The sequence below is a fragment of the Lepisma saccharinum genome, chromosome 24, assembly GCF_977018435.1.
Source record: "Lepisma saccharinum chromosome 24, izLepSacc3.1, whole genome shotgun sequence".
NCBI classification, from domain to species: Eukaryota; Metazoa; Arthropoda; class Insecta; order Zygentoma; family Lepismatidae; genus Lepisma; species Lepisma saccharinum.
This window is the reverse complement of record NC_139252.1, coordinates 30,847,302-30,860,102: the sequence shown is the minus strand read 5'-3', so window position 1 is coordinate 30,860,102 and position 12,801 is coordinate 30,847,302. Positions and strand designations below refer to the sequence as shown.

Below are 12,801 nucleotides of genomic sequence, written 5' to 3'. Positions count from 1 at the left end.
TTATTGGAACTGTTTTGTTCAAAAATATGTGCAATAATAATAGTGAATGGTTGGTTAGCGAAAATGGAATTGTAGCGTTAACTTCACCTTGTATCAAAACTGTAAAATGAAATAAATGGTTGCAGTTACTGTAAAAAGTAAGTTCATTACACTTTCGAAGCCCGATCTACGTGAGGGTAAGCAGTTGGGAACTTGAAGAAACAAGCTCATGAAATCATCTTATGGACTTTTCTGGCACGAAGGGGAGGGGCTTTAGAGCAAGCGGAGCAGTGACGTAATGAAATGTCACGAGGGATTATATTTCAAGGAGAGAAAACAGTGGGGGAAGAGCAGACAGGGATGTAATATGAGTTATGATATCGTTCCCTATTGTTGGTTTTCCATTTGCTAAATTACGGCACATTCTTTCAATGGGAAGTTCCCACTGCTTCCAGCGTGGGGAGAAGACTTTATCAGTGTTTGCACAACTGCAGCTTAATCATGCTCCGTTCCGGAAGCAGCTAGAAAGAAAAATAATAATTCAGACTTCTTTCAACGAATCAAGCAATAAAGAAAGCTAGGAAGAGTCACTTCTCGTTTTGCGCTTGACAAGCAGACGCGTGTAGCTCCGACCGACAGATGGGGACACCGTCGGCTGCGCCCGGAGAAGGCGTCCTATTAAGGAAATTGGCAATATTCCTTATTTCAGCATCAGTCGTATATTAAGATTTGAAATTCCTAAATGATCTCCGAGCCTGAATTATGGCGGTCGACGCGTATTGCAAAGGGGCGGGGGGGGGGGGGGAGCGGACTTATTTGAAAAGAAGCTATTTCCGTTACTGGCTGACAATATAAACAGTGTGATATTTATAGCGCCTTTCCCTGGTGCAAGCCATGTGTGCCGTCTGACGGAGGTTCTGCTAACTAAGCGAGTACTGAGCTATATTGTTGCCTTCACGGGGAGGTTGATATTTGCAAAATCGCCCATTTTCGTGAGCCATTGCAACGACATGCACTGTTACTTTGAAATTCTATGAATAAGAGTTCAATTAACATCGTGCGATACAGAGATAAGACATGACGAAAACATGTTTCTCGACGCTGACAATTGTCAGTACATTTTTTGTACTGTTTTCTGGTTCTTTCTGTGACTCTGCATTACTTTCAGCGTGGCTGATTAGTGTAGAAAATATAAACGAGATGGCGCCTTAACAAAGTATCATAGCACAGAATGATTTTTCCTTTTTCTGTGGAGCACGAAGTTAAATATTTATTTAATAAATATAAAAACAAAATACCTGAGTTGATCTGGACTATTATTATTATTATGCCCCTATAATACGCAGATAATCAGTAATATTTCGAGACTCTCATTATAGGCATGTATCTTCCAAGAACTATATATTTTCGAAATAGTCACTACATGCAATGCCACTTTTTCTGACAATAATTTTACGTTTTGGTGCCACTAAGTTTTAACCATCTTGCACAACTTCTACAAGTAGGCAGTAACAGGTGTGCCATTGATGCCCCACTATAAGCCTTCCTTGTCCATCGGGACCAGGGAAATGTCACAAAGTGCCATGTCTGGTCTCTAAGGTGGATACGTAAGATTATGCTGTTAACAGAATGGGCTGGAGCGTTGCCATGGCATCCTGCAGTCACTGTCAGTTGGTTTGTCAAAAGAATGGTAGCTGAATGCCCAATGGCTGAATAAGAATGACACCATTCCTACACCTATTGGCCGCTTGAGACTCTAGGATGATTGGCGCTTTGTCTCTGGATCAAACTGGTAAATCAAGATTTCATCACCAGTCACAATATGTGACACCTTCCTAGAGTCGCCATTTTGGAAACGCTGGAGAATGTTTCCACTTACGACACAGTTAAAACTGTAATTTTGTCATCTTTGAAATGATCGTGTCTTATCTCCTCAATTGATGTATTTTTAGTGCATCACACAGAACAGCAACTGATAAAAGTACCCTGTGATGCACTTCTGTGTGTATTTTGATGCACCAAAAGTGCATCATTAACAGTATATGCATTTTATGTTACTGTGGTGAACATATTTGTGTCAGCTTACACAGTTTGGATTCTGTATGTCGTACTAACAAAACACTATCACAGCTATTTTCTGTGTGGTAATACAGCGTGTCCACAATGAGACTCCAACATTTTGAAAGTCTATAACTTTTTCATTTCAGATTGTACAGCTGTGATTCCGGAAGCAGCAGAAGCAGAAACTCAAAAAGTTTATGTGGTAACGTTTTAGTGCACGCAATAGCCGTAGTGGCGCTGCAGCACTCGATTGTTTGAAAATGGAGATTCTAAACGAGCGTGCACAGGTTCATTCGAAAGGAGTCCACAGATGTCAGTAAGACAAGCAGTGAAGAACTGTGTGAACTGTCGACCGTTTCATACCAAGTTCTCTCGCTGCTTGTCTAACTGACGTCTGTGGATTCGTTTCGAATGACCTCCGCACATTTTCTACAACCTGTTCCTGGATTCTGGGTTTACCACCACAGTGTCCTTTCAAAACATTGCCGGTCGCCAAAAACTGATCACACCACTTCTTTATAGTCGTGAATGTCGGAGGATCCTTAGTGTACACACGACGAAAGTTTCGTTGCACTTGAATAAGTGATTTCGTTTCTGCACACCACCACACAACCTGTGCACGCTCGTTTGGAATCTCAATTTTCAAATAATCGATTGCTGCAGCGCCACTACGGCTATTGCGCGCACTAAAACGTTACCACATAAACTTTTTGAGTTTCTGCTTCTGCTGCTTCCGGAATCACAGCTGTACAATTTAAAATGAAAAAGTTATAGACTTTCAAAATGTTGGAGTCTCATTGTGGACACGCTGTATATCTTCATTAGTGTCCATTATATCAGCTAATCGATTCTTATGATTTAAAGTAGTGACGTCAGATGTCAATGAACCATTACAATTACAAGTGATACGGTTGCATCAATTAAGTTTCATACAGTGTTCCTGCGATGTACCCAATACTAGAAATGATGAAAAACGAGACTGGAAATGTTGGATTGTGGCGCTAGAATCAGACACATTATTTTGGTCTGCCTCCTCGGTGTATCTTAGGCGCACACTCTCTCCCCACTCTTTTTCTCTTCCTTTGTTTATCTCTTGCTATCTTCCCGTGTCATCGTGTTTCTCTATCCTCCTCTCTGTCCTTTTCTTCATGTGGTTCTCTCTTTTCCTTTCGTTCTCTTTTATTCTATTCTTTGTTTTTCTATCTCTTACTTGCCTTACTTCCTTTTCACTCTTTTGTACTTTTTATTTTCGTCTTCAGTTTCTCTATATTTCTTTCTTCATTTTTGTCTCTTTCTCGCGTGTCTTTTCTCTGTATGACTGTTAATAACTCCCTCTCTTGCTCTAACACACACACCTTTCTCTGTCTTTCTAAACACACTGTCTCTATCCCTTCCCTTATTTCACTTTGCTTACTCTGCTCCTTCCTCTTATCTCTTCCACCCTTTCTATCTTCCTCTTTCATTCTGTTTCTCTTTTATCTCTTACCATTTTCTTTCTTTCTATACCGCCCCTTCCTCTGTTCTCTCTCTTTGCTCTATTATTTTTGTATCCTTTTCGTTCCCTTTCTTCTAATTCATCATTCTTCTTCAGTTCTTCTTCCTTTGTCTTTCCCCTGTCTCGGAGAGTAAAGGGAGACGAAGACCTTCGTTGAATACACTCAAGTGTCACACACAGAACCAAAGACGTGTCAGTTGACAGATATATGTTGACTCCATGCATAAACTGCAAATGCATAAACGGGTACTTTTATCAACTGATGCGATGCACTAAAATGCATCAATTGGGAAGATCAGACAAGATCATTTCAAATACAACAAAATTACCTGTGTCAATTGATGCATTAAAAGTGAAACTTCGTTATCTTTGAAATGGTATGATCTTCCCAATTGATGCATTTTTAGTGCATCGCATCAGCTGATAAAAGTATCCGTTTATGCATGTTCATGTGCTATTGGAGTCAACATATACAACATATATGTGTAAATTTGACACGTCTTGGATTGTGTGTGTGAGTATACTAAAATCTGAAGCAGAGACACCGTCCAAATCCAAACTTCAAATCTCAAAGCCATCACCGACGAAGAAAAAAACCCGTCCCACTATTATCATAAGATTTCAGTCGACTTAAAGAGACACTCAGGACGAGGTAAAAAGGGAGGGGGATAAAAAAAAGAAGAAAAAAGGGATTTTCCCTCATTCTGAAACTTCCAGAAGGGTATTTACTTTTATCTTCTTCACGAAGAACTCTGGGGGGGGACAAAGTTTGGAATAGCCCCCCTCCCCCGCCCCCTTCCAATCAACTTCAACCTTTCCTGATTACCCCCTCCACGAGCCATCATCCCCTAATTTATAAGGACAATTTAATTACACCCTTGCGAAGCACTTAGGCCTCCGTCAAGGGAACAAGCGGACAAGATTTCGAACGCTCAACATTGCGTCTGTAATGACGAACTTTGATAAAATAATTATTTGAGGAAATAATCTTAAAGTGATCATAATTGGAGATCCTAGAGGTTGATAATGGGCTTAATTGGCCTCGGATTTTTTGGTGATTTTTTTAAGCGGAGAAGGGGGAGAGAAAAGAAACAATCATGAAGATTGCAGCTGCTTGTGAGATATATTGGGGGGGGGGGGGGTAATCAAGTTGGTTGCTGCATAATGAAAGCTGGTCCTGTTGTATTCTCGTACATAAATTAGGTACATGTGACGTTGGATTAAGAATCTCTTATCTCATTATTCTCATGAACCATACAACAAGATATACTCACACAGACAAGAGTAGAAATGCATCACATAAAAGTTGATGCATTTTTTATGCATTCAATTGACACAGTTAAACATGAAATTTTGGTTTCTTGGAAGTCAGGAGCGTATGTATATTTTAGGCTACGTAGGCTATCTGCGAAGCCTGGAGTCTAGAGAATAAAATACAGGAGAAAAATTGATCAGAAATTGTAAACAAAATTATTCATATCAGTGAGATAGATGGTGATTCTGGAGTTGGAAACCTGATTTCTTATGAGTTGGCAACCTGATTTCTTATGAGTTGGCAACCTGATTTCCTATGAGTTGGCAACCTGATTTCCTATGAGTTGGCAACCTGATTTCGTAGGAGTTGGTAAACATTTCTATTCATAGCCTATAAGACCACGTGACAGTGAGATAGCCCAATACGCCACCGTTGGAAACGATCGTGTCCGATACGAAAGGACAGCTGATAAAATTACCGTCTGATGATGCATTTCTGTGTTTATTTTGATGCACCAAAACCAAAAAGTGCAATTTCAGCACTTTATGTACCATGATGCCAACGTATTTGTGTCAATTGACATATTTTTGGTTCTGTGTGTGTGTGTGTGTGTACGCATATGAAACGTTCCTGTTGCCAATTCACCATGCATAACAATACAATACTTTGAAAGATGCATAACAATATGTCTACGAAGGAGAGACATAGTACTAGCATCCCTCCCTTCCCCCCCCCTCTCTTGATGGACTGTGATTTATTTTTCTAGTAACAGGTCAGGTTACAAAACTCACAAGTAAAAATCACGACATTATCGCGAATCCGTGATGTGGGTTGATGCTAAATGTCCGTCAGACTCTATCATATGTGAACACTGATGCACTGTTCGTTCAAACTTGTTCCCGCTGCAATATACCCGTGAAAACCCACAGTCATAGAAATCACTTGAAATTATGCTTGCTATATCAATATGTGTAAAAATACAGAAAACTCCAAAACCATTGAGAATAACTAACTAGATTAGACACGAACAGTTGTGTTAGGAATGAAGAAAAATTGCAATACAATCCTGCGAATCTTAATTTTCAAGAATCTAAGTTCAAAATAAACTTTTGCTATTTTAGAGAAGGGTTGTTTATTTAATAGCATTTATTAGCTACGTGCTTCTTCGGGTTGTATGTGGTGTAAATGTTTCAGAACTTGCACGTTCTAGCATAAAAGTCGATGCACAACAATCAGAGCCATCTATCGGGGAAATAAGGAAGCAAAACTGGCCAAACGTAGAGGAAGTTAATTCTTGCATTGTGAACCTCGGATGCGAGTCGTGTATCCTGACTGGCCCTAAGATGGCGCCCGAGTCGACGCTGCAGAAAAGCCGAATGGCGTGGAAAACGGAGAATAATGGTCCAGCGGATAGGGAGAAGAGCGAAAAGAGAAGAAAAGGAGGATAGGAGATAAACCCATATGTCGAACCAGGATGGAGGAAGGATGTGTCGGGGTGTAGAGGGCGTAGTGAGGGAGATAAGACTGGATGGTGGCGCTTTTGTGCCCGGAATGGGAGGGGTTTCAATGGGGGGTGGGAAACATTCTTCTGCTGTAATGGGGGGCTATCCCGTATCGAGATTCTGCAATGACGTAGTTGCACTTTTTCTTTTTTGGCGCTAGATTTAACCTGAAGCTGTAGCGAAGAGAGAGATAGATGCGTGCTTTGGAACAATCCGACGCATACCGCTTCGAGGTGGGAAGTGTTTCCATCTCTTACCAGGAGAGACCAGATCTGGTTCCAAACAGTGTTGAATGCAGCATATACTGACAGAGTGACAGGAAAAGTGTGTAGACAGAGACATCTTGATTTTGGTACAGTATATGTTTCAGCAGCAATTTTCAAGATGACGGACTTTGTTTAACTCTCGATTCAGTTGGACTTAACAATAGAAACGAGAGCCGAAATATGAGGATTCTGGGTAAAAGAATATGAAAAAGGTCGTTTCAATTTTTATCTGGAGTACTTTAACCACAATTTTATAAACACCGCCATGGGAAAATGGCGGATCTATAGATAAGTCTAACTATCGATTGAGCCATTACATCCACAAATTGGAATATTTAAAATCTATTCATAGTACTATCTCACCGCCAATTTATAAAAATAGTGTATTAATTTAGTTAAGAATAATGTGCATTTTGACGGAGGGAGGTCGTCTGAAAATTCGACTTGGAGAGTCAAAAATAACCAAAAACAAACAAAAAAGCATCCTGTTTTGAATGTGAATACCCTATTTGTCATTTGGTGAATACGTAGACATTGTAACAGCCTCAGTAAACTTTGGGGTACCGATGTACGAAGGTCCTCATTACATTTTACTATCTCTTTCGACAATTATACCAAAAACAACGGTTGTTTGTGCTTTACCGATTTAGAATAAAGAGGTGGTGTAGTAAATGAAAATACCTAACAGTGTTTCCCCAGAAACATTCTTTCTCAGTGCTCAGGTAAAGTTTGAAAATTTTCTGTTGACTGGTTCTCGAGATATCCGTGACCAAATTTACCCCATAAGGTTACACGGGCTCGACAAAATGGGTTGGAGATAGACTTAAGAGACTTATGCCATAACAATCCAGCTATTATTTCCGTGTCTTCCTCGGATGGATAGCTAGGCATGGACCAACGTCGACTCGGTCCAAACCACCCTTCTTCTTTATTGGATTTGGTTCTATCAGTTCCCTGTGATTTGACATTGAAAATTTCATCTAATCATCCTTCGTCACAGTTAGCCAAAGGGGCAGAAACGCGACGTAAAATAAGAGAAATACAAATGAAGTTGCATTTCGTTCATTGATTGGTTTGTTTCTAAGTCCACTTTATGCACAGAAAGGCTAATCGAGACAGGACTTACAGTGGGATCCGAATCACTATAGTACCTCAACGGGGTATCTCACCCGGGATCTCTTGATTACAATGCAAAGACTTGGCAAATACGCCATAGGTGTTACCGTTTGCATATTTTTGAGTAGGTTAGGTATGGTTGCATTGGTATTTCCGTACATCCCTGTTCCTGACGTCATCCATCGAAAGGCGGAGCCTCTGCACCACGTTGGTGTGAATCGGACGCGACAGAAATTGCAATTTCGCATTTCCACCCCTTTTGCGCCACCCAACCCTCCGAACCAAATAGCCCGTATCGGAATTTCAACCATCACTCTCCGTCCCGCAACCCCCGCGGGTAGTACATCAAGGGTACGCACTTTGAGGGTTATCAGACGCACTGGACCACGCACAGGGGACGCATGAGGTTCTGTCCATTAGTGAACTCGGAGGGAAACGCATAACGAAGGCGCAAATTCTCATTGTCGTTGATAAATCAGCCGAAAGCGAAAGCGATTATTTCGATTTTTTTCCACCCAGATACATCGTTACGTGGTTTGTTGTACTCTCCAGTTATGCTCTTGTACCAAATATCATGCATCGTTTATTTGTATGGTGATTGGTTGAAGCTATCGTTGATGATGATATGGCCGTGTGCCCCTCCTGGGGGTCGTGTTATGGTTGGTTGAAGCGGACGTCCGTGTCACGGTCGTCCCGATGCAAGAGATCGTGTGGCATATGCTTCCATCTTCTCTGCATGATTTGGTGCAGGCAAGGGTTTTGCTGGGGAGAGGTTTCTTGTATACGCATGGCTAGAATCGATTAATGGTTGTGCGTGTGGTTCTTTCAGAACGCAGTTAGTATTCGATACGAGATCGAGAGTTATCTTGTTCTTGTCTCGTGTTCAGAATGTCTCTCCCCCCTGAATCTATTGGTCATGAAACCCAAGTTTCAGAAGGGTTAAGTTCAGGTCTTTAGGCTCCTGTCCTGTCCGCATGATTGAAATCCCTGTACCATTTGAGTCAAAGTCGACGTGGCCTCGAATTCGAAGCCAGTCCATTTCGAGTTAAAAATATTTTGCCCCCTTGAGTTGAAAGTTCCGGTTCTCTAGTGTTGAAAGTACCGGTTCTCTAGTGTTGAAAGTCCCGGTTCGCTAAGGTTGAAAGTCCCGGTTCGCTAAGGTTGAAAGTTACGGTTCGCTATGGTTGAAAGTTTCGGTTTCCTCGTGTTGAAAGTTCCGGTTTCCTCGTGTTGAAAGTTCCGGTCCCCCGGAGTTGAAAGTTCCGGCCCCCCGGAGTTGAAAGTTCCGGTCCCCCGGAGTTGAAAGTTCCGGCCCCCCGGAGTTGAAAGTTCCGGCCCCCCGGAGTTGAAAGTTCCGGCCCCCCGGAGTTGAAAGTTCCGGCCCCCCGGAGTTGAAAGTTCCTGTTTCCTCGGGTTGAAAGTTCCGGTCCCCGGAGTTGAAAATTCCGGTTCCGTGGAGTTGAAAGTTCCGGTTCCGTGGAGTTGAAAGTTCCGGTCCCGTGGAGATGAAAGTTCCGGTCCCGTGGAGTTCAAAGTTCCTGTCCCCTGGAGTTCAAAGTTCCTGTTCCCTGGAGTTCAAAGTTTCGGCCCCATCGGGTTGAAAGTTCCGGTACCCTTGGGTTGAAAGGTCGAGTCACCTCGGGTTGAAAGTTCCGGTACCCTGAAAGTTCCGGTCTCCTCGGGTTTAAGGTTCCGGTCCTCTCGTGTTTAAATTCGCGGTCCCCTCTGATTCAAAGTAGCGCCAAGCTAGTGATAATCCCTCGAGTTCAAAGTCAACTCCCTTGAGTTTGAGAAATGTCTCTTATCCCGCATGTAAAGCCTTAAATTGTACATTCGAAAACTAGATAGATTTGTACTAGCTGTGAATGTGTTTTGCATGAACATTCTTGCGTGGGGAGAAAAATTCAACAATGCTTATGTCGATAAGCGCACCGACTCCATTTTCCTCTTCATAATATGCATTTATTTATTCTTTCAAGAATTACACCACTCTTAAAAATTTCTCCATGTGTCTATATTCATGTCAGTTATAAAATTACATGGGTTCAAGTAATTGTTGACAAAGTTGAATTCAAGTAACACAAACCAAAATGATTTAACACTATTTGTGTTTCGTGCAGGGAGAATCGGAGAAGTTCCACAGCGATGTCATCAACAACGCTACGATGGCCATCACGGTCTACAGATCTTCATCCTACCGTTCCCTGAGGTAAGTCACAAAATTATATCAGAACACTTGATGTGGTGTATTAATTGCTAAATAAAAGCACAGATAACGTTGTAACACTCAAGAAATGATAGAGAAATGGAGGATTCACACCTGGCCATTTGAAACACCCAGTAGACTTAAAAAGTGCATAGATTTCAAGTTGATGCGAATTTGAGTCGCGTACTATTTTACACCTTATCATTTTCATGACACAGAGGCTTCTACCGTCCAGAGCTGTCTCACTGCAACCGTGTTTAACTGCAGATGCATCCCCCCAGCTAACTCCAAGGCTCGATCAAACATCCCCCAAGCTGACTCATTTCAAGCGGTGATCTCCTCCACAGTAATTGGGGATGGCCAAATCGGGATAAAATTCTAGCCTGATATCGGATAATTTTCTATCCGGATCGGATTTCAAATATCCAGATTATCCGAATATTCAAATTATCCAGATGTATATCCCAATTATCCAAAATATCCGAATGTGTCCATTTATCGTTTATCGGTTTTACGGGCTATCAACAGATTCATCATTTTCGTACTTTACTGTACGGATTTTCTAAAATCCTTCATCAAGTCCGTACTATCCGGAAGCAGTGGCGTGCCCAAGGGGGGGTTGGTTGGGGTTATAACCCCCCTCTGTCTCAGTATAACTAAGAAATGAAAATCAAAGGTAGGAAAAGTTGGCGAAATGAGAGCTGACTACCAAAAAAAGTGTACATAACCCCTCCCTTTCAAAAATCCTGGACACGCCACTGTCCGGAAGTCCAAATTATCTGGATACTATCCGTTATCCGGACATTGTGGCCATCCCTACCAGTAATGTGTTGCATATATTAGACATTTTTGAAGCAACAAGAAATAGAAAAATTCTAGGAATAACAGAAAAGAAAGTGTCAAGACCAAGAGTGAATCGAGCAGCAGATAAATAAAAAAAATCCAAACATTTGTCCAAATTTATTTTGCATCGAGACCGAGACGAGTACGATTGATCGAATTCGTATTTTAAGATCACTTTATGCACAGTAAGGCTAATCGGTACTGGACCTACAGTTTAAAGTGAGATCCGAACCACTATGTGCCTCCACCGGGTATCGAACCCGGGATCCCCTTCATTACAAGTAGTGTTGCCCACGAGACGAGACTTTGGTCTGTCTCGTCTCGAAACTATTCGTTTGTCTCATGACACATGGTCCATCTCGTCTCGTCTCGAATTTTTAAAAGCCTGTCCCGTCTCGTCCCGTGGGCAACACTAATTACAAGGCAGCGACGTTACCACTGCGCCATCGGAAGAACAAAACAAATCGACTCGTCCAAAAAGACGAGACGGCACTGCCTAGTATACTGGGACCCGCCATAATCAGGTTAAATCCGCCCCTGGGCACAAGTGGTGCAATGCCTGCTTCCGAGTTTCGTGCGTCGTACGCATTTCATCCCACCAAAGTCGACGCCCACTGTGCGTATTTGTGTGTGCGTTATCGACAAAATAAGCATCCCCCCTATAGCCTTTCCTTACCATTTTAAAAATCCGAACCCCCCGATAGGAAAAAAAAAAGCCCGTATCGGATGGCGTGATTCGAAAGCGCCAATTTGGAATGTCTGCAGAGTGGAGATAATATCGATTGGATACTCTTGGCTCCGGGGGATAAGAGAGACAGATCCTGAAGAATTATACCCGCTCCACGCTCGTGCCAAACCCCCGAATAGTATTTTCCCAGCTTCGAGGTACTTTCCGAAGTCGCCGGTAGGGGGCTACGGGCCGTTGACCCTTACAGTTTTTCTCCCGAAAGAAGAAAAAAAGTGACGCCTGTCGACTTGAGATCCTAAGAAGAAGTTATTCTCGAGATCTCGCTGGAATTTCTTCCATGGAAATTGAAAAGATCCAAAGGAAAAAGACTGGAAGCGTGGGGATCGGGAGTGGACCCTATATGCAGATGATCTATAGATTTCGGTAAACTGATCTATGGCTTTCTCATGTCTCCTTGTGTACTAGTGGGGCGTGGCATTCTCGTGTTGGAGAATGGTGATGAAAAGATGCCCACACGGAGTCTGCGAATTCTTGGTTTCCGGGGGAGTGAGACAGGTAGGGAGGGCTTCAGGTATGAACAGGAATTGGATATGTATGCAAGGAACTCCCCTCTTTTGCACAAAATTCATTTCGCGAAGTTTCACTGTCCCACACATGCCTCCGAATTTAGCTTTCAACCTTTATTAATCATGTTGAGACGAGATTTCCGGGCCGAAAACCCTGCTGAAACTGGTTTTCATTCTACACACGGAACTCAAAATGTGTCAATTGACACTAAACACTTTTGGTGCATCAAAATACGCACAAAAGCACGTGCGACCACAAGAGGGGCGGCGCAATCAGTTGGGGGGGGGGGGTATTTTCCTTAAAATAATATAAAATTCAACATGTATATATTTTTCTAAAATATATGTAAAAACGTTACACCTTGGCATCATACCGCAATATTCGCGATGAGGTGATGGAGGATGGGGGGGGGGGGGATGAGAAAATATTTCCTTAATAATTCATTGATTGATTTGGTGTTTAAAGTCCACTTTATGCACATTAAGGCTGTTCGAGACTGGACCTTAATAATGTACGTTAGCTAGTTCCAGGTAATTTTTGATACTAAAATTTTGGGTGCATGAAGAAGCGGAAGAATATAGGGGGGGGGGAGCAAATGAAGCAAAGTATTCAGTGAAGCTGAAACAAGTAACTTTCAGGAATAGGATAGCGGTAGACACACGGTCGTCATTAAATATTTTTATTTGTAGATCATGACAATCAGGGGGAGGGACATTGGCCCTGGGGATGGGAGGCACAACTTCACAGAAGTACATTAAGGGCTTATTTTCTCGGCTGCCGATCCGCGAGTCAGTTTTTCTGTTTTGAGTCCACTTTATGCACG

General features: G+C 42.2%; 2 long non-coding RNA genes across 3 annotated transcripts in view; one reads left to right on the top strand and one right to left on the bottom strand.

The window, feature by feature from the left end:
• The window catches only part of LOC145978446 (uncharacterized), a 430,067-nt gene that overhangs the window by 62,949 nt on the left and 354,317 nt on the right, over nt 1-12,801 (bottom strand). The gene's annotated exons all lie outside the window — the stretch shown is intronic.
• The window catches only part of LOC145978448 (uncharacterized), a 286,399-nt gene that overhangs the window by 51,684 nt on the left and 221,914 nt on the right, over nt 1-12,801 (top strand). Inside the window, exon 2 of the long non-coding RNA XR_014440695.1 lies at nt 9,795-9,883. This is a non-coding gene — a long non-coding RNA (uncharacterized LOC145978448). The remainder of the gene's footprint in view (nt 1-9,794; nt 9,884-12,801) is intronic.